The sequence below is a fragment of the Miscanthus floridulus genome, chromosome 18 (genome assembly GCF_019320115.1).
Source record: "Miscanthus floridulus cultivar M001 chromosome 18, ASM1932011v1, whole genome shotgun sequence".
Taxonomy (NCBI): Eukaryota; Viridiplantae; Streptophyta; class Magnoliopsida; order Poales; family Poaceae; genus Miscanthus; species Miscanthus floridulus.
Window position 1 is genome coordinate 129265134 of NC_089597.1, and position 23284 is coordinate 129288417.

Sequence of the window (23284 nt, forward strand, 5' to 3'; positions counted from 1 at the left end):
GTCAGATATGTTTCCACTTCAGAATTCAGGTCACATGTGACAAGTAGACGGTTCGGAACGAGGATCTTGCTTTATTAGCTATATCAAGAGTAAACCCAGAATGAACAAATATCTCGTTGAATTCGATTGTATTTTTTTTTGGCACATGGCCTTTCGTATACTAGTTCCTGTTTTTCTTAATATGATTTAAGTATAACGTATAAGATGCCTATAATTCTTGTACAATAATGCCTTGGGGCGTCTTTTAAAAAAATATACTACTAACATTTATAATACCGAATAAATATCATTCGGTTAATCATAAAATGTATTTAATTTTATAGTATCTTTATTTAAAGTTATAAATGTTCATAGTATTTTTTTATAAAATTAGTTAGATTTAAGAAATTTTGATTCAATCCAAATCCTTTATTTTTTTTGGCAGAGTTAGAACTATAAATGTCTTCTTTCGTTGTCTTTCTCGATGAAGAATGGGTAGAAAGAAATCTCTTCTTTTGCTGTCTTCTCGGTGAAGAATGGGGGAGAAAGAATGGGATGTAAAAAAGTCATGTCAGGTTTTTACTTTTACGATAATGCTCAAGCTCGGGAATTCGTCCGTCCGGACCCAAAAAAAATAAAAAAAACCTCCCCACTCTACGCTCGTCCGTTGTACAGTCATCCACCAATCCTGCCTCGTTGCGCCGCCACCACCATCCCCTATGGCGCCTCCATCTCACGCCATGGCCCACTCCGGCGCGCCACCGCCACCATCCCCCACGGCGCACTCCGTCCCCCGCCGCGCCAAGCCCATCCTCCGCCGCGCCCAGGCTAGGCGCCCAAGAGAGGGGGCGTCACTGGCCAGGCCCAGGTCAAGCGCAGGCGCAGCTGGCCGCTGCCATCGGTTGCCGGCTGGCCGGAACCGGCCGCTCCCCCGCTCTGCACTGTGTCGTGCGGAAGAAGGGTGAAAACGTATGTTGTAAGTCTTATGTTTCAAATATTTCAGATGTTTCATAGGTATTTTTGCAAATGTTTTATATGAATATTACAAAAGTAGATCGAGATGTTGCATATGTTGCAATGGTTGTGCACGTATATTGCAAGTTTCTGTTCCTAATGTTTCATCCGTTTTTCCAGACGTACGTTGCAAGCGTGTTTATTTGGATGTTGCATATATTTCACACGTATGTTGCAACTGTTTTAGCTGGATGTTGCGTATGTTTTACAATGGCTTTTCATGTGTTTTCGGGTGTTTTTGCAAGTGTTTCAGACGCATGTTTCAAATGTTTCATATTCTTCAGACGCATGTTTCAAATGTTGCATCTGGATGCTTCAGAAGTAGATTGGGTGTTGCACATGTTGCAATAGCGCCGGTACCTGTGGACAGTGGCCTGCCGCAAGGCTTCAGTTCCTACCCCGCGCGCCTCGCCTCGTCCTCTCCTCTCCTCTTCCTCCCCTTCCTTTCCTTCCCTCCATCTCGCCTCGGCGTTGGCGTTGGAGTGGGGGTCGTCGAGTTTGCTGCGTTCGGAGGCAGGCGCTGCCGTGGGATGGGATGTGAGGCGCGGGGGGCGTGGGATGGGATGCGATGCGGGCGCACAGGTGCTGGAGCAGCATCTAGACGAGTGCTGCGGCCGGACGTCTGGAGGCTACCCCTTCCGTTACTTTTGGCCCTGTTCGTTTGAACTTATCAGCCGTACCGTTTCAGCGAAATAATAGTATTTTTCTCTCACAACAAATCAGCATCAACCATTTTTCTAGACAGCCGAACAGGGTATCCTTCGTATAGGTGTTGTTTGTTTTTGCACAATTCCGTTTTCATAGGGACCTGTATTTATCCCGTTTTTAATTTACGTGGAATATGCCTAACAGATATATGTCATTGTGTTATGTCAATAAATCTACTAATCAAGTTCCAAAAAAAAAAAATCTACTAATCATGATATGCATGTTAATATTAAACCAATCTTCCTATGTGTATATTGTTACGTGACTTTATACATGTATACTTAATATTAGATCGTGTGTCCCAATTTAATTTTCTAGCTCTCCGTCCATATTAGTTCGGTTCCGTATATCCTGATTTCATTTCCGATCCTGTTTTTTCTAAACTGGATCTTAAAACAATATACGAACGGAAACAAGGGAGGGGTGTTTTTTCGCCCGTTTGGTTCGTTTTCATCCCCGGCTGCATTCACATCTCTCTGGTGCCGCTGCATGACACAAAATCCCGATTCATTTTTGGTCTGGCTGGCTGAATGGGCTTACTTGGAAGCAGGAAATAGCCCAGCAGGGCACGCGCGTGCTAGCCTGCATTTTACTTGCTTCGGTTCACGGGCCGAACTGGGCCCAATTTCTCACAGAAGTTAGGGATGATGGTGGCGTGTTTTTGGGAGCGTCTGCTGTGGTGTTGTCAGGCATAACAGACCCAAAGCAGCTGCAAGTCGGGAAGGCTTGTCGCTGGCCTCTGATTTGGGCATCCAGAGTTTCACACTGGCAAGCGACTGTGCCAATCTTGTTAGAAATATACGTGGAGCTGGGATATATGGGGCCTTATGGATAGGTGATCATCGACATCAAGATGACTTTGGAGAATTTTACCTCGACAGAGATTGTTCACAAGGGGCGCAGTTCCAATGGTGATGCTCACACGTTGGCAAGAAGTTGTGTTTATGAGTCCCTAGGTAGGCATGTATGGTTTCTAAACCCGCCTGTTGGTGTCTGTAGCTCTTTCTCTATGAACAATGAGTAAATGGAGGAGTTTCTAAAAAAAAGTACTAAGTACTCCTACTATAGTTTCTCAAAAAAAAAAAGAGAGGATAGATTATATAAGTACTATAGAATGGCAACAGCCAAGTAGAGTACCCAGCTAAAATCATGTGATATTTCTGCTTGACACCTCCACTTGCAGCACGCATCGTTGCCGCGCTCAGTTGTCAGCCACGTCCGTTGCCATCTTGCCATCCATCCTTCTCTGGCTCTGTTGATCCAAACCCTTGGTGATGGACGCCTAACTCCCTTGTGCTGCTGTTGCTGCTTCAGTTGCTGGCAGACACCAATATCACACCATCTTCGTTGATCATCCCACTTGTATTCACGCTTAATAAACTGCTATCGGGCTATCGCCCAACCAGGCAGACAGGGACTGACGCCATTGCTGCAAGCGCTGCCGCCACTCCCCTTGCTGCCCTGGCTCAGACGCCATGCATGGTCGCTAGCTGCATGCATATCAGGCTAGCAATTCCAGGCCCAGCTAGGAGTACGTTTCCATCCACATCCACTGACCAATGCACAGTGGAGAGGGTTTCCTTCCACATCCAGTAGGCAGTAGCTCTCTTGCTGTCAGTGTCACACCCGCTGGCTGCCGCATGCAGTTCCTGGCCGAGCGCGCGAAAAACGAACTGAACAGGGCGGGCCGGTCGGGCGTCCTGATCACGGTAACCGCGCCATGGCATTTTCACGGGCACCAGAAACCCACCGGAATCCCATTCCCATCCGTCGCCTGTAGCATTAAACAGCAAGCCCGTCCTCTGAAACCCTTGGTCCCTTTCAGGCTTTCAGCTCGTTCGATCTGATGTCTGAATCTCTTCCCCGTCGTCGTCGCCGGTGAGCCACAAACAAGACCGGCCGGCCGGCCTGCCGGCGCGGTGGACTTGTAGTTGGGCGGCAGCCAACATGTACAGTGCTGTGACGGCTGACGCTAAGCCAAACGAATCCGTCTTCCCCCTCCCGTTCGGCCGTTCGTTCCAGTAATGGCATCCAGCAGCGTGCCTGGCGCTGTCAGACTGTCTGTCAGCTAGCTCTCCTCAGGCGTCAGCTGTGGCTCCAAGAGGCGGCGCCATGCATGCATGCACGAACTGCGGCTTGTTTTCCGGTGGGTGGCCGGCTCGGTCCTCCCGGCCTTTCGCTGTCGGCTGTCGCGGAAATTAAAGGAAAACATGGCATTTGGAATGGTGCCTTTCGAGAGACACACATGCAAGTTGCTCTCCATCGTCCGGCCAGTAGCTAGCTGGGTCTGGGACGACTATGCGAGCCGGCCGTTGGGCAGCCATTGCTGTCATCTACCCCTCGCTTCATCGCTTCTTCTACCCGTCGTCCCAGTGTTTACGTACCTAAAGAGTTGGCATACCGCATATGTGGTGAGTATGCATTCATTTAGAAGAGTGCATTTGTTAAGGGGCGGTGCATTCAAGACTAAATTTGATCACTTTGCTAGTTGTGCTGAGTCTTTGCCTTTTGTGGAGGGAATAGGACTTATTTCTGGAAGCTGAGTTGCTTTGGTCTTGTGGTAGTGGTGTTGAACCTCTTTGTCTCTTCTTCCGGAGGACTAGAACTTTTGTTTCTTCTGCGTGGAGCCTTGCCCATGTTTTTGGGGACCGACCGGAATTTATGAACTCAACCGGGAAACCTCGATCCTCTCAATCATTCATAACACATAGACATAGATGAGACGAAGTCACTTGAGATATTTTTTGGCTCGCCCTAATCGGTGCACGCTGGCAACTCGCCGGTGGACATCCGAGGGGCTGTAAATTTTATTTCTTTCTCTTAATGAAAAACAGATTTCTTCTGATTAACAGATGGGTTCCACTTAATAAAGGGGTGAGCTATTCTCGATCTGCTGCAGCAACACTCTCTTATAAGTCATAACACAAAACTCTCGCTCCGAAAAAGAAAGAAGAATAAGAGACCCAATATAATGGAGATGCTTCTCTGTCCATTTGACTTGAGGCACACACGTAGCAGTCCAACAGATTAGCCTTCCTGGTCCCGGCCGATCTCCATGGATAAAGCCATGCTATCGGTTTGTAGCTAGAATGCAGTATGTCTGCATCTCGCTCTGACACACCGATAGGAGTGGTGTCTGTCTCTGTTGTTATCTTTGAGCCATCATGGAAGCAAGATCTGCATGTGAGCAGAGCTGGTCCTGGACAAGAACAGCACGGACGACGGAGTACCGTACGTGCAACACCGTCGTTCACGGAAACCAAATATATACATATACATGTTTCCAGTTTCCCAACACACAAAGAAACACCGCCGTGGCACAGACGCATTATATTTCGGGCCAGAAATGTTCCAGAATCCCAGGAGCAGAAGCAATGCAAGTAGAGATGCATATATATGCCATATACGCATACGCTTTGCCATGCCAAGGCATATCCAGATATCCATCCACATTCCAAAGCGGCTAAGCCTGGCATCGATGCTAATTGCAAAGTCTGAAATGGAGATGGCAATTGTATGAAAGTTCAGTCGTCTGGTCTTTATCTCCTAGAGCGAGCACCAAAGTCAGCAGCAGAACAGAACAGAACAGCATGCAAATGCAAAGAATCTCTGAATGTCTTGGCATGTTTCCAGTTTCCAAATACACACAAGCAAACGCCGCCGTGTTACAGACACATTATATTTCTTTTTTTTGAAGGTCAACACATTATATTTCAGGCCAGAATGTTCTTCCAGAATCCCAGAAGCAGAAGCAAGGCAAGTAGAGATGCATATATATAGACGCATATATACGCTTGCCAAGCCAAGGCATATCCGGATATCCATCCATCCCAAATAAAGCGGCTAAGCCTGGCATCGATGCGCTAATTGCAGAGTCTGAAAGTCTGAAACGGAAACGGCTAGCTCGAGGACCAAAAGAAACCAGTGGAAGGCAATGGTATGAAAGTTCAGTTGTCTGGTCTTTATATCTCTCTTGCTAGAGTCAGCAGCAGAACAGAACAGCATGCGTGCAAATGCAAAGCATCTGAATTCTGAATGTCAAATTCGAAAGCGAAAATTTATCGGCTCGCATGCATGCGGTTCTGAATTGTTCTAATATGAGAGACCAAGTTGTTCTTGCCAATAAGAAAGAATCATGCTTCAACTTCCATACGCCATACATGCCAAACGGCGACCCTAGAATTAGAAAGCAGCCTGCCTAGCACATCCAAGATGTCTGTATCAATGTATGTCTGTATGAACACTGATCCTATGGGTTATGGATGTGGTCATTCAGTCCATGTCCATGACGAAGACATCTGTTGCGATTTCAACTCTGGAATAATCCAGTTTCGCTCCTGCTTGTCAACTCTACCTTATTATATTTATCCCAAAATAAAGAAATGGAAACCCCTGTTCTATCAGCAGCTTCGATCTGCAATTGCAAGTCTGCAACCGAAATATATAATACTACCACAAGACAAAAGCAAGTTTACATGTAGGATAACAATATATAATCCGTGCATTTCATTATTGGATTGGTCCTTCAACTTCAAGTGGCTCCTGGCTGACATGCGTGCGTTAAAAAGATCCATTCAGTCTTATGGTTGCTACCTCTGACGGATGCAGATGCAGAAACTTGTATTGTATTGTATCAGGAAAAAAGAAAAGCCATGATGTGGATCGAGTGAACCGGATTGTTTGATGAGAAATTGAGAAGGTGACAGGATCATGGAGAGGTCATCGACGATAGCCCGTCCTAGTCACGCCCACGTGGCAACGCTGACTGGAGCCGGCGTTTAGTTAGTCTGTTCCTTTCCCCTGTCCTCCTAATGCCATTGCGATGCCATCATGACAGTTGACATCCCATTCCCATTTCCCAATTGATCATGGCATGCATGTTGCTTACTTAGGCATCCAACAGTGTTGATTGGGTATTGTGAAAGCTTAGGACCATCTAGGTGTAGATCAGAGAGTGATGTCTATTCTTTTCGGGATAAATAAGTGGATGATCTTGGAACACGAACTAGAAAGAGAGACTAGAGGAAGAGAGAGAGAGATGCAGAGGTATCTGACCGTCAGTCTTGGAGGAGGAGTCCGCCGTGGTTCCCACCGTGGTGCTGGTGGTGAAGTCGTAGACGTCCAGTGGTGGTGAAGAGATAGCAGTGACGTCTCGGCAGCGGCGTGGACGTCGGGGTGGTGCAGGGGCGATGGTGAAGATGTTGGCGGCGCTTCCCATCGCTGGTAGTGCCTTGCTCTGGATCGGATTAGGGTTAGGACAGTGGGGCTGTTACTGTAGCAGTGAACCTCGTATCTAGAGCCGTTTGCCCCACCTCCTCTTTATAGACACTGTGCGACGGGGGCCCACCAGCCACTAGATGGCTGAACGTCTCCGATCAGGACGTGGTCAAAGGGTCTGTCTCAACCGTTGGGTCAAGACGGATGAGATCAATTCTAACATTCTCCCCCTTTATCTCAACTCATACTTTAACTTTAAACTTTGACTTCAATCCCTTTCACTTTTATTTGTTCCATCACAGATTAGTGCATAGAGCATGCTTCATCGTCACGGTCAATCGCCGATAGACTTAACAACTACAATACACATCTATGTTCTAAAACAGATTCTTTAACTTTTGGGCCCTTTATTGTCCGAAAATCATAGACTTTCCCTTAAACCCATGTCGACTGTATGTTCTCTGAACACACTGGGTGGTAAGCCTTTTGTACGCAGATCCGCAAGCACTTACTTGTTACTTATATGTTCAATACTTTTAGTATGATTCCGGACTTTCTCCTTCACAACATATAACTTTAACGTCAATGTGTTTGGCAGCACACTTGACCGTTGTTATAGGAGCGAACTACTTAAATGGTTATTGCTGTTGAATACCATTATCAATTTCGGGTGTAAGTTCTTTTAACCATTTCGCCTGTCCTTAAGCCTCATAACAAGCTATACTGTGGGTATGCATCTTTGATGACACCACAACTGTTTCTTTGGAGCTTTTCCACAATAAAACTCCAACTACGAGTGTTAGCTACTATGTGGGTTTCACTAAATATCTCGTCAAAATTTAACATTTGTACCCACAACTATTTGAGAGTACTTATTCTTTTTTACTCACCATGAGGCCTATAAATCTTTGCACAATTGCAAAACATTCTCAACTCTATTCCAGTGATCTATATCTAGACTGGACTTCTGCCAAAACATCCCGGATACATGAACTATGTCAAGGTAAGTTCTTACTTATAAGCATTCATTAAGCTTCCAACAGCTGAAGCATGTAGGACGTCCTTTTTATCGATCTTACATTGGTTCTTGGAACACTGAAAGTTCCTAAAACTATTACCATTTACTATAGGAACAGGCGCAGGTTTACTCACATATATACTTTATTTCTTTAGAATCTTCTCTAAGTATACATTTGAGATAGTTCTAATACCCCTTTTCTTTTTGTCTCGATAAGTTCCAATTTCTGGAACGAATGACGCTTTACCAAGACCATTCTCATTGAAACTTGGAGGACAAGAACTGTTTCTTCTCCAACAGTAGATTAACACCACTACTAGCGAGTAAGGTGCTACCCACATGCAGGATTAGGAAAATAAATTTCCCATGTTTAAACTTTGCATAAATACAATTATCCTCTATATTTCCTTTAAACCTAAACTTTCTTATTGTACTGTCAAACTTCAAGTACTAATGTCTTGAAGCTTGCTTTAATCCATAAATGGATTTCTTTAGGCAACATCCCTTACGTTCTTTTCCTTTCACAACAAAACCTTTTGAGTTATGCCATGTAAACTTTTCCATACAAATCCCCGTTGATGAATGTGTCTTTACATCCTTCTGATGTTACTGTAAATCGTAATGTGCCACTAACACTATTATGATTCTAAAAGAATCTTTGCATGCTCATTATAATCTATTCCTTCTCTTTGTGTAAATCATTTCGCCATAAGTGGTCCTTTATAGCTTTCAATATACCCTTTGGATATCTTTCTATATTCCCTTTGGAGTCACCTTTTTCTTGTAGACCCATTACAACCTACTGTTTTGGCTCCATTAGGAATTTCTTCTAAGTCCCAAACATCGTTGGTATTTATCGATTTCATTTCATCTTCCTTTGCTTCCTGCCATTTAGACGAGTGAACGCCACTCATGGCTTTTTCAAATGAGGTGGAATTACCCTCCATTTGAATTTCTTTCTTAACATTAACTCCTTAATCACCAGAAATATCTGATTTTCTTATTCTTTGAGACCTTCTGGGGCCTCGTGGCACTTCTTTCATATGGGGCTATTGTTACTCTTCATTGCCAAAAGGCAATTGTTCTATAGCCTCCTGTATCACAAGATCCTTATTTACTTATTCATCTTCTTTAAGAGCTAACATCAGGTGTTGTATATGTCATACAACATCAATATGTATTAAGCAATTTGTTACTCTAAAACACTGTAGTGGATATGTAATCCCACTTCTATTCAAGCCTTAGGTATGTACATACCATGCTCCCCCAGATTACTCTATCTTCTGTAAAGATGGTGTATCTTCAAATTTTTTATTTTGGGTTTAATCTGCTAAAAACTCATATGGCGCGTTTAGCACCGCCTTGATAACTTTGAACTCGTCCAGTATGAATACTAGCTGACTATGCTATCTTCCTATTGGAACTGTAAAAGGTCCAGGAATTTAGCTATTTTTTTACTTTAGGGGTATCGTTATTATGACTGTCTTACTCCCTCAACGACCACATTCATCTTTTATAGATCACTTTTACCTTCAATGCATAGTATGCATTGCATTATCTGAAGTATGGGGAAGTATCTTTCTTAATTGTCTTTCTTAATTAATCTCACATTTCTCCCCCTCGAAATGTGGTATGAACTTTTCTACCACAATTTCGAAAAACATTCAGAACTCTTGTTAATGAGGAAACTTTGATTACTTACTTCATCTACATGATTACATCATGCAAATAAAATTCGTATGGGAGTACATTTTCCTCATTTCACTTCAAAACTCAACATAGTCTATTATTTTCAATACTTCTGCAAGTCACGCTTGCATATCATTCTTATCTTTTGATTCACATGCAACTTTTTTTTGTTCTTAAACTCATTGAGTACTTAATGACCATGACACAATCAGAGTGTACGGTCAATTCTAGGATAGCATAAGAGCTACCCCAAACTTCTCTCCATGTGCGGAATACACTTAGAGCACATGAGTCATCATATCCTTCTCCCGTCATGCGGGATAAGTACTATGCCAACTTCACCCCGCCATGCGGGTATTTTCTCAAACTTTTCCCGCCATGCGGGTACTATCACAAACTTTTTCCTTGAACGGACATAATTGCCAGGATTGGCTCGTGTTCAATCATCAAATTCAGAAATAAATCCGAATATTCTTTTAACACACATGTTTAATCCAATGTTAGTCAAATTAAACATGTAGATGACTTTTACAACTTTCATAAGTGAAACTGAATATAAATTCTTCTTCACAGAGAGTACATAAAAGATATTTCTCAATGAAGACTCTCATTGATCTATCTCTTTTCTTGGATCAATATCCTAGAATTCTTTTCTTTTGAAGCCATTCTTTAAAGAGAACACAGTCCCTTAAGCAATGTCATTCTTTCATACATAACTTGCCCTTAGGCATTTCATCATCTGAGTCACAAGTACCCAGTTCATTTCTCTTACTGCCTTCAAGAATGAAAGCATGGAAGTCTTTTGTCTGAAAAAATATTCAACAATAATGCTCATTAAACTTTGAAATCTTTATGTTCTATTCTATATCACCGTTGGACAGAAATAGAATAAAACATCATTCTTCTACATTAATTCCACATCACCGTTGGGCAGAAATGGAATTAACGTATAGAAATTCAATAATCTTGAAAACATAGAACTGCTCCTCAGAATTAAATTATCCCATTGGTTCAAATTTAATTAGAAGACAATCAACTTCATTGCAGCGGAAACATGAAAATACATTTCTCTAGTTTAAGAGCATTCCTTGATCTTTATCTTTTCTCTAAAAAATTGGTCACTTTGATGCAAAATTCATCAGAGATTTAAACTTTAAACATAGAACTCATAGAATTATAATATTGTTATCATCAACGTTGGTCAGAAAATAACAATACCATAATTTAACTTTAACTATCAACCGACTATTCCTCTAATTAAAATTTTCCCGTTGGTTCTAATTTTAACTGGAGGATTAACTTTTCATCATTTACTGAATAACTACAACTGCTCTTCAAATTAAATTCTCCTGTTGGTTCGAATTTAATGAAAAGATAATAAACTTTAATTTTGCAGAGGAAACATGTAAATCTTAAACTAGTGAATTTTGCCCACAGAAAAATTCTCTTTTCCAATTTTCTTTTGAGCCAATTTCTATTTTTCAATTTTCTGGAAAAAGAAAAATGCGAAAATCGGCTCGCGGGCTCATTGTGACTATCTTGGCCCAAAAACCAGCAAAAGCCGGCTCGGCCCATTGCAGCACGCGCCCTTCCCGTGCGCTCCCCCGCGCCCAGGCCGCAACCTGGGCCTGGGCCGGGAATTCGGCCTCTCGCCCTCGCCGCCTGGGCCGAAAGACAGCCCAATCATCTATCACCGTCAGATCTCATCCGACGGTCGTCCGATCATTTCGGCCGAAACAAAACCTTCTCCGGCCGCTGTCCCCGAACCCTAGAGGCCATTCGGCCTTCTCTTCTCTCTCTCTTCGCCGCTCTCTGCCTTCTTTCCTCAGCGCAGCAATAGCAGCCACCGAGTGACTCGAGCGGGCGAAACGGCGGAGAGGGCAGCCAAGGCGCTGTCGCTGGCCCCCTCGCCGGCGTGCGCGCTCCCCAGCGGGTGAGCACGCCGCCGTCGAGCGGCCTGGCCGCGACGCTTCTTTGGTCGAGCCCGGGCGGACAGCTCCCCTGGTTCGGTCTTCTTCTCCCGCGCCGGCAAAGGGTCTCCCCGGCGCACGGCGAGATAGACTACCCCTTCCCCTTCTTCCCCATCAGATTTGGTTCTCTTTTGTGTTCGGATTGAACCGATTTGGGGATGGGGATTGGATCTAGGGTTAGGGTTTCGTGAAATTTCGAATCGATTTGAATCACCTTCTACTATCTTTTTCTTTCTATTTCTTTCCCCGAGATCTGGTCGCGGGTTTAGGGTTCGGATCAAGCGGTCTTGAAGCCGAGCCCCTTCCGTCTTCACCCAGTTAGGGTTAGAGACTGTTCTTCTTCCCCACACGCTTCTTCGTAGGGTTAGGGTTCGGCTGACCCCTTCTCTGTCTAGATCCGAACGGATCTAGTCTATCTTTTCTTTTCTAATCGGTTTCTTGCCCCTGACAAGATCCACGCCTAGGGAAACCTGGCTCTGATACCATTGTGAAAGCTTAGGACCATCTAGGTGTAGATCAGAGGGTGTTGTCTATTCTTTTCAGGATAAATAAGTGAATGATCTTGGGACACGAACTAGAAAGGGAGACTAGAGGAAGAGAGAGAGAGAGAGATGCAGAGGTATCTGACCGTCAGTCTTGGAGGAGGAGTCCGCCGTGGTTCCCACCGTGGTGCTGGTGGTGAAGTCGTAGACGTCCAGTGGTGGTGAAGAGATAGCAGTGACGTCCTGGCAGCGGCGTGGACGTCGGGGTGGTGCAGGGGCGATGGTGAAGATGTTGGCGGCGCTTCCCGTCGTTGGCAGTGCCTCCCTCTGGATCGGATTAGGGTTAGGACAGTGGGGCTGTTACTGTAGTAGTGAACCTGTTACTGTAGCAGTGAACCTCGTATCTAGAGCCGTTTGCCCCACCTCCTCTTTATAGGCACTGTGTGACGGGGGCCCACCAGCCACTAGATGGCTGAACGTCCCCGATCAAGATGTGGTCAAAGGTTCCGTCTCAACCGTTGGGTCAAGACAGATGAGATCAATTCTAACACCTTTCACTCTTCATCATTAATTCATTCCTGCAAGGCTCCATTGTCCATGCATGTCCTGATGAGCTGAGCTGAGCTGAGCAACGACAGCGCCTTCACACTGGCCATTGCATGCATCAGACATTCAGACTCCTCTCTCTCCATACAATTCTGAATATGACTGACAGGCTGAGAGACATTGCTGGCTGGAGAAGCGAGGGAAGGAGAGAGGAGGAAGAAGGCCATGCATGCCAGGCTGCTAGAGCTAGAGAGAGAGAGTAGTAGAAGAAGAGTCCAGAGCAGAATCCGTAGCAGTTAGCTTAGCAATGTCACAAGAAATATGTGAGGCTGATCACTGATGGTGTGCCTTTGTCTTGTTGCAGGGATGGAGGAATATATGGAGCAACAGCGAACGGCTCAGCAGCTGTCACCGCCGAAAAAATGGTGGTCTCCATCGGCTGCAATCGCATGCATGTCCATCTTGCACGATCTGTCCGTACGAAAAAAGGACGCCATCCGTATACATGTATCTTCCTTTCTTGATATGTATGCCGGCCGAAAAGTAGAGTCTAATAATGCTTCTTGTTCTTGTTCATTCCTCATCTCTTTATTTGTTTATTATCTGACAGATATATGCCAATGTAAACAATGTGTGTTCTCCAAATTAAGCCTAGTAGTGTATTGCTCCTTCTCATGTCACGAATAGTAAGTGACGTTTCCAGGTTCTTTTTTAAACCAATGGCTATAAATTTCGACTACGGTATACTATCTACATTTTCAGTTCTGAATGTTTACAAGTGGTACAGAGATTTGTGTCGAAAAATATTTTGACTACATGTATCACTGACATTGATCGAAAAAAATGTATCTCCGATATATGATTCCCATTAGGCCTTGTTTGGCTGCATTTGTATCCACTTCAACACACATGTGTTGGAGGGAATTGAGTTGAAAATTAGACTAATTTTCACTCCAATCCATCTCCAACATATGTGGAGTTAGGTAGATATGAGTATAGCCAAATAAAGCCTTATGTGGGTGGTATTTGTATATGGTAGTTACAACTTGTAACAGAATAGGTGTGGTCTGGTATATTTGTTAGAGTACTATAGGCTCTTCTTTTACACTCTATGTGTTTTTATTACTCGCAAAAAAAAAACACTATGTGTTTTATGTAGAGGTCAGAAGTAAGTTCACGATTATTATTATATTAACTCGTTGTAATGATAGTGAATTAATAAATGAATCTTTGACTTTATAAACAAATATAACTTCAACATGGAAAAAATCATGCAAGACACGTCGGAAACACCTCTCTGGAATACATTTTTCTTTTCTATCAGACCAGGATAAAGTCTTTGACGCCAAGAATGTTGGAAAGTCATCTGAAGGGATCAATCAATACAGAGTGAATATTTGGAGAGAGCTATCACTGGTCCCAGAAGATTCTTTCTGTCGAATTTGTTCACCTGAAAGGGTGTTTGGCTACACTCGTATGCATCTCAATTCTCAACCCACATGAGTTGAAGTAAATTTAGGTGAAAATCAAATTAATTTCTACTTCAATCTATCCAAACACATGTGAATGAGGTAGATATAAGTGTAGCCAAACAAGACATTATGTGTGTAGCTACAACTTCAAATAGGTGTGGTATGGTATATTCATTGGACCAGTCTTAGTGGGGGGTTTCGTGTCTCAGTTTCTGAGACTCCAATGTGTTGAAAATAATATAAACAAGTTTTATCCTCGTGAAACTTATTTTATCCAATTGAACTTTTATTATTTCTTTCTTTATTTATACTTTGATATATCAACTTATTTAATACCCATATAACTCTCATGAAACCTCCACTAAGACTGGCCTTAGAGTACCGGGCTACTCTATTATTGTGTGTAGACTATGTGTTTTTATGCAGAGGTCGAAAATGACTTTATGATTATTGTACGAACTCGATGTAATGATAGTGAATTAATAAATGAATCTTCCTTTATAAAAAAATTATAACTTCTTCCAATTGAAACATGGAAATCATGCAAGACCTTTTCACGTCACAAACACACCTATCTGGAATACGTTTTTTTTTTCTTCTATCAGACCAGGATAAACTCCATGACGCCAAGAGTGTTGGAAAGTCATCTGAATGCATGGATCAATCAACACAGAGTGAATATTTGGAGGATAGAGCTATCACTGGTCCTAGAAGATTCTTTACTTCTGTCGAATTTGTTCACCTGAAAGGGTGTTTAGCCTGCTTAAACGTCGTTTCAATCTACACAATGGCCGGCCATCCCCTTGAAAATGACAGTTTATCCTAATTAAAGCGGCCGTTTTACTTGATAATTCGTTAAATGATACGTAGGTGCCAACTGTGATAAATTCCATGCTACAACAAACTCAAAAAAAAAAATCTTGATATATAAAAGACATGGTGCTCGATGCCCGTGTGTCTCGGTGACGACCAACCCCTTGCTCTGTTCTGCTTCTACCAAGTTGCATACTTTCAAAAAGAAACATTCCGTGTATATATGCTTTTATAGGAGTATTTCATATACTCCTACATACATAGGAACATGGAAAACATGAAAGGCCCTTACACGTCACAAGCACCTGCTCCTACTACCTGCTATGAATTCGATCACACACCCTGCAGGATAAACTCGACGACCAAGAGTGATGGAAAGTCATGGAGGGACCGATCAATACAATCTACGTCTACGTACATTGAATAATTGGAGAGCGCTATATATCACCCGTGCTAGCTAGAAGGTTCTTCCTATATTGAATCCTGAATCTTTTAGCATGGATGTAGGGAGAATAAAGGAGTGCTATATCTCGTTACAAGAAATGTTAGTCCACTAAAATCTGTTTTAAGTCAAACAATTATAACTTTAGCCAAAGATATCTGAAATTTTATAGAATATGATCGACTGTACTTAATCACTAATGAATTTATTATGAAAAGTGCTATTATCATATAATATATTTTTATTATATTATATTATAATACTGGTAAAAAAAGTGTACATTATCGATATCCTGATGGAGGGATGAAAAGTACATCCTGAGTCCAAACATAATACTCCTTCCATCTGAAAGGAGTGTAACACTAAATTAGATCAACCTCAAACTATTTTAAATTAATCTAAGTTTATAGAAAATGGTACCATGCAACAACTACGATTCTAAATATGTATACTATAAAATATATTCCACGAAAAATCTAACAAATGTTATCTGATATCATAAGTATCACTGTATTTTTATTACAAATTTTGGTCAAATTGTAGATAATTTATTTGACTTGTAATCACAGATAGATAGAACTGTACTTTTTGGACGGACTAGAACTAGCACCTTTATTCTTCCCCACACGTGAAAACTTGTTTTACAATATTCTATATACACGGGTTGGGAGACGAAAACATGAAGAAGCCAGTCCACATCATTCGCCTTCCTTTTTGTCATGCATGTTCATCAACAGGGAGGGGCATCGTTTTCACCCGCCGAGAGAAGATTTGTTTTCATCCGCTGAGAGAAGATGGTAACGAGAGCGATTCACCGGCAAAACTGCTCCACTGGACACAGCTGTTTTGTTAGATAACAAGGAGGCACAGCTGTTTTGTTTACCGAGGACGAGGAGGAGATTTAAATAAAAAAAATAGCTCATCGATCGGATAATCCACATGCGTGTGCCCATTGCCTTCTGCAGCAGCTACTGCTCTGGAGAAATCTCCATCTCTGATTTCTACGCCCTGTTGCTTTGGTCTTGTTTGGCTGATAAGTCATGATTGAAAATGTGTCTACCCAACAACCATGTGTTTTATGCAGTTTTAACTAGGGATGAAAATGGATCGGATACGAACGGATATCACCGATATTATATTTGTTTTCATATTTCTGTCCAGATTCGGATTCGAATACGGATAGTGTCAACTATGTCGGATAGGATACGATTGGATATCGACATCATAAATATGCGATTTGAGTATTCGGATATGGATACGGTATCGGATGTTGGATATCCGGACTCGGATACGGACAGATCTGAACCCCTCTAAACGGATTCTGTTTCAAATACGGTCGGAAAATATCCGTACCGTTTTCATCCCTAGTTTTAACACATGAATTTTTTTACACCATAGAATTAAGATCCAACAATCTACATCCTCCTCCTACCTCCAGCCTTCTTCTACCTCTAGACAATCACAAATTATAAGATCATAGATCAATCCACATATCACAATAAACAATTTTTTTCTATGCGAGGACAAGAGGACAAATCCAGTCTCGGGTGGCCGAGGACTACGACTCCGACCAGCGCCTCTGTGTGCTGACGATGACATCCTTTGGTCTCAAGTACGGTAAGGTCGGTGAACTGGTGACCTCCAAGTATCGGTCTTACGCATCAATGTCGTACCAGACCATGCATATACAGCTGGGCTTACGCACAGACAGTTAAAAAGAGAGAGAGAAAATCCATGTGTTTTTATGTTAAAATACATGTGTGTTGTATAACATTTTTGTTGAAAATATTATTAGTTGATTTAATGTAAGTGAAAAATACTATTCATTAACTAAAAAAACCCATATAAGCCAGCGCCGCCCCAGAACATACCTGACCGTTACAGACAGAGCCCCTGCAGGTCTCTCTGACACTAGAATGTCGTAGGAGTAGTAGAGTTCTCTCTCTTTCTCTTTCTCCGAGGGCATGTTTAGATGCCGAAATTTTTGGTAAAATGGCACTGTAGCATTTTCGTTGTTATTTGATAATTAGTGTCTAATCATAGTCTAATTAGGCTTAAAAGATTCGTCTCGTGAATTTCGTCTAAACTGTGTAATTAGTTTTATTTTTTATTTATATTTAATACTTCATGTATGCATCCAAATATTCGATGTGACGGGAAATCTTGAAAAATTTGGCATTTTGAGAGGAAACTAAACTGGACCTGAGATCTGGCCAAGGCAGGCATGAAGCAGCCAGCAGGTGCAGGTCGGAGTAGGCTCTAGCACTAGAATCCGAGTGAACGGTTGCAGTAGCAGTAGCAGTAAATGGTTTACCGCTAGGTGGTCTGGTAAAAAAAAATATTATTTTAATTTATAATTCATGATCGTATAAGCTCAGCCGAGCTGGCTGCTCTGTGCACACATGTTCTTCCATAGCATAATAAGAAAATGTATATATGACGCCATAATCTTCACAAGAATATTGTCGTGTTGCATTGCATGCCACCTAGTAGCTGTCTCTTGGACGGCAAAGCAAAGCATGCATGCTACTCACTGATTACACTTAGCACCACATAGTACTAGTACTTGTAGTGGTAGTAGCCATTATCAAAAAAAAAAAAAAAAAGTAGTGGTAGTAGCCTAGCGGTCCGGAAAGTCCAAGAGAATAATGATTAGGCGGCACCTAATGCATCACTAAACCCATGCTTGATTGGTGGAGAACTAGAGATGTGATAAAAGGAGGGAATGAAAAGGAGCTTTCTTCTACCATATATGCTGTGGCACAGTCTCTTACGTTTCTTTTTTTCGTGGATACTAATCTTCTGCTTAAATTGCTTGGTACAACTACAGAGGAGCAAATCCCTCATGCATGGAAACAAACTAAGCTTTGTAGAAACTAGATTGTTTGCAGGAGGACTGCGGAATTTTTTTAGAATGGTGGATGAACTAACCCAATAATAACAACCTTTGAAGATGAGGAGGAGAGACACACATCTCTTTCGGACAATCGTAAGAGAATAGTGGCAGCAGGAAGAATCCGAGAAATTATACCAGAAAGATATAGTACATGACAACATATGCCTAGTAGCTAGCAACAACTGGTACTAGCTAGCATTCACAAAAGAGAAGAAAGAGCATTCACAAAAGAGAAGCAAGAAAGTGAAAGAACAGGGAAAGAGAGAAGCGAGGAGGACAGAGCATATAAAGTCTAACTAGCACTGAAACACGCATGCATCATACTTTAATTTTCCTCCTCTTCTTTGTTTTCTTCATCATCATAATAATCATCATCAGAAACCTAAGATATAAAGAGGGAGAGAGAGAGAGAGATTTAAAACTCCAAAAACAGTATCATCATCGACCGATCGATCCGTATGTCCAAACGACCAATCCTGCAGATAGATCCACCACTGACTGATGATTACGCTAATACTCGATCGCAGGCAGGAGGCGACCATGATCCTTCGATCATGGATCAATCCCCGGCGGCCTGCATCTAAATCCTAACCAAGAAGAAAACCCTAGATAATAATTAAGCTCTGTAAATATTATTATTGTTCTTCGATCCGTCGTCCCGTCCCGTCCACTAGAGACGAAGCGAGGATGGATCGATCAATCGATCGATCGATCGGTCTCCCTTTCCATCCATGTGGTGGATGGATCGGAGTGGACCGACCGATCGATCAGGCGCGGAAGCAGCCGGCGATGTGGAAGTGGTTGCTGCTGTGGTGGCCATGGTGTCCTCCTCCTCCGCCGCCGCTGGAGCCGTGGTGGTGGTGGTTGTGCCGCTGGTGGTGGATGATGCCCTGGACGCGGCGGAAGTGGTCGACGCCGCAGGGGATGGTGATGGCGCCCTTCTGCTCGAAGCCGTACTCCTCCTCCGCCGCCTTGAGCAGCGCCACGAACAGCGGGTGCTTCAGGTACCCCACAGGCACCACGAACCGCTCCTCCTCCTCCTCTTGCCGGTCCGCCTTTGCCGCCGCCGCCGCCCGCGGGCCCCACCACGCGCACCGCCATGCACCCCTTGGGCGGCATCGACGCCGACCCGGACCCGGACCCGCTGCCGCCCAGCGACGGCGCCGAGTGCTGCTTCTTCAGCCGGTGAACCCCCATGGATCGGAATCGGATCGACCGATGACCGATCCCTGCTGCGGTCGTCGGCTGCTATCGACGGCGTGCGCCCGCCGATGTACCGGCTGTTCGCTGTCGCACTGAGTGGCACAGGCCGGGAGAGACGAGACGACGGTCTACCTGTATAGCTCTAGCCCCCAGCCCCCACAACGTCAGAGCGACGCGGCGGCGGCGGCGGCGGCCGGGGAGGACGACGCTGGGTGGTGCATGGCGACCGGCAAGTGGTGGTTGGTTATGGTGTCTGGGGGGCGAGCAGGCGAGGCGTGCAGTGTGCGCGGCGTGGCTGGAGTCGCGCTGGCCGGAGGCGTCGTGTACTCCTGTGGGATGTGGGGAGGGAGGGAGAGGAGGAGGCGAGGTGCCCGTGTATATGAGGCAGCAGCAGCACCGCCCGTGCGGCCGTGCCTGCGCCTAGCCGCCTACTACCCTGTGGGCTGTGGGACTAGGCAGCCAAGGACGACCTGCCGCATTTTGTTTCCTTGTGCCTGCGCTGAGATTATTTGTTATTAATTTCCCCTGCTAATTAATCCAATTTTGTTGGTGTAAATAAAGCAATCTGTTGGGGGAGTCTCCCCCGGGTCCAGCTCCTTCCTTGGCCTTCGGCTCAATGCTGTCTCAACTAACTACCTCGCGACGGCCGTCGACCCTCGCCGGCGAGGGTATGTTCCAACCGTCGAGCTGTGTCTTCATGCTTGGGCAGGTACCTCGAGGTCCACCGTACCCGTGGAGCGGGGGAGAGGGGAGCCTCGACGACGACGACGAGCAGACCCTCGCCGTGAGTACGCGGAGGTCTGGCGCCCGCCGGGGAGGGGGACCACGCCGGTAGAGGAGACGCCCCGACCAGAGAGGCGGGCCCGGGGAGTTGGTGGCCAGAGGATGAAGATTATGACCGTACCCTTCCTCACTACGTTATGTTTTTTCTTTTGGGGCCTTACCCTACTGTAATTTCACCGTGCACCCGAGTGTGACCTATAAATACCCGGGTGGCTCATGTAAGACAGGGGGATCTTTTTGGATGAATTAAGGGGCATTTAATCCGCATTTTCATTGCTCGCCTACCTTCGCTACCCGTCGCAAGTTATCCCACTCTCATCACTGCAGGAAACCCTTGGTCTCTCCCCGCGTGCTCAAGCGAGGGTGAGAGACCAGGAGTGACCCTACAGTTGGCGCCGTCCATGGGGACCCCAGTCTGCCACTTTCCAAAACCATGGCGACAACAAGAAGAAACACTCACCGGGATCCGCAACCGCCGCGAGGGTCCGAAACGGCCGTGGGGACCTCCGCAGCTGGAGGAAGTGCAGCCCCGGTACTCCAACCTACCGCCCAACTAGCGGGGGACCAACACGGTCCAGATGAAACTCCGCCGGCCGGGGCCTGGGTCGGCTATCAACCCAGCCCATCTAGGATGGACGGAGCCGACTATGTACCGCAGGAAGACGACGAGGACACGGAGGCTAGGGGCCTCGAGGTCCTTAACCAGATGCACGAAGAACTCCAAGAGAAAAGGCGTAGGGTCGAAGCTCACCAGAGGCAAGCACGCCTGCAAGTGATCAGGCAAAAGGCAGACGAAGCCAGGGAACAACTCAGACGAATGGATGAGTACCTGGCCACAATCGAAGTTGACCCAAACTACCTACCCGAGCAGCACAACTTGCCACCCCCGCTTCAGCCAAACCCACCCCCGCTTCATCCCAATCTGCCACCCCCCACCTCCATCACCACCCCCTCGCCTCCACCAAATCTACCCAGAATATATTCCCCCAGTCCTACAACCACACCGTAGAAATCAACCCCCACCAATGTCTCACGATCCAAAATCCCCGTTAACCCAAATTTTGTAAACCAAAAGCTGGCCACTCGAATACAAACCACAAAAATTACCAAGGTACGATGGGAGTGTGGGCCCTCGCCAGTTCGTAATTTGTTACGAAGTAGCAGCGGCAGGGGGGACGAATACACCATGGCAAAATCCTTCGTCATCATAGTGCGAGACATCGCCCAAAGCTGGTACAACAATCTTCCCCCAGGATCGATAGACTCCTAGGGCAGTCTGCGTGAAAAATTGTGCAACCACTTCAAAGGTGTTAGCTCCTCCGCAAACAACCCAATGGAACTATTCGCTTGCACTCAAGCCTGAGCGAGAACCTCTACGGGATTTCTAGCAAAGATTCGTTCAACTCAGAGCCAGAACCCCAGATATAACAAATGACACAGTGATCCTCGCAGCAGTCAATGGGGTAAGGCTAGGGTCATGATCCTCTAGGCTCGCTAGAAAGCCACCGAAAATCATTGCACAACTGCACGAAGTCATGGAGAAGTACATCAGATCAGACACAGTACATCGCACAAAAATTGACGCTCTCCGACCTCAGGTGCGCCCACCCCCGAGTCCGCCACAGCACAATCAATACCCTCGCAATGAGGCAATCAAAACTGAATGCAATAGAATCCGCACCTTCGCAACAGCAAAACAACAACAGATCAAAGACCTCAATCAACCCCCACTGCTAGTCAAAATGATAACAGAACCAACGTGCAGAACATACCCAACCAAAGAGACCTGGCGAAGGTTTATTGCCACTTTTGCGGGCCAGGAAAGGGACACACGACCAAATAGTGCATTTGTTTTACGGAGGGAAAGAATACCAAGAGGCCCATCAAGCTACAGCCTCAGGCCCGCCGAAGCCCGTCAACTACACAAGAAGACAGCCAACCCCCGTATCCAGCACATACCATTACACACCTATAAACTACGGCATACCCTCGCAACAACACCCCCAACAATACCAAACCTTCACAAGCTACAACCCTCCTTAACACCACTACAGCACCTACGACAACCCCAACCATCTTACAGCTACAACAATCGTACTAACAACCATCCATACACAGTACCCCACCCTCCCACTCTACCACAAATGCATGCCTAGCATCCAGCCTTACCACCACCAACCCCACCACCTCCAACCCAGCCGCAGCAACAACAAGTAAAAACAGAGCCCACGAACCAGACCAACCAAACCACAATAAACAATCCAACCGCAACCTTCGGCGTGATACTCACAATCACCGAAGGATCCAATGAGGACCGCAACAACAAGAGGCAACGCAAAGAGCATATGAGGCGGGTGCACCACCTCGCTGCCGAAGGGCCCCACAAGAATTCGTAATGGTCAAATCCCAATAACCTTCGACGGCGCCAAACTGAAAGATTACCCTCACACTGACGCAATGGTCATCGAGACAAACCTAGCCGGTTGGGCAGTAACAAGAATCCTAGTCGATAGAGGCAGCTCCGCCAACATCCTATTCGCATCAACCTTTGACAACATGAAGCTCGACATAAATCTCCTACAACCGGTAGGACACCCATTATACGGGTTCAGAGGCAAGCAAGTGAAGGCCATAGGCAAAATCACACTCCTGGTAACCTTCGGCGATCAATACAACAACGGAACAGAACACATAACCTTCGATGTGGTTGACATGCTCTACAACTACACCGCAATATTTGGTCGAGGGGTCACAAACGTATTCAGTGCAGTCCTTCACCTAGGTTATCTCTGTATGAAGCTACCCTCCGCCAAAGGCGTCATCGCCGTATACGGCGATCAAGACCTCGCCAGAATAGCAGAAGAAATAGCTACACTAGGATAGAAAAATGTGCACAACATCGACAAAGAAAAGCCAAAAGAGAAGGAACCCTTGTCAGATGAACCAGAACAACAAGCCCGAGCGAAGCCAGCAGAAGGAACCAAGAAAGTTACACTGTTCGAGGGTAACACCAGCAAGCAGGTTATCATCTTCGATAAACTAGATAGTAAAA

General features: G+C 45.0%; 1 pseudogene; it reads right to left on the reverse strand.

Annotated features, from left to right (window-relative positions):
- Positions 1 to 18567: 18567 nt before the first annotated feature.
- On the reverse strand, positions 18568 to 20005 carry LOC136521387 (auxin-responsive protein SAUR32-like; annotated as a pseudogene).
- Positions 20006 to 23284: the final 3279 nt, after the last annotated feature.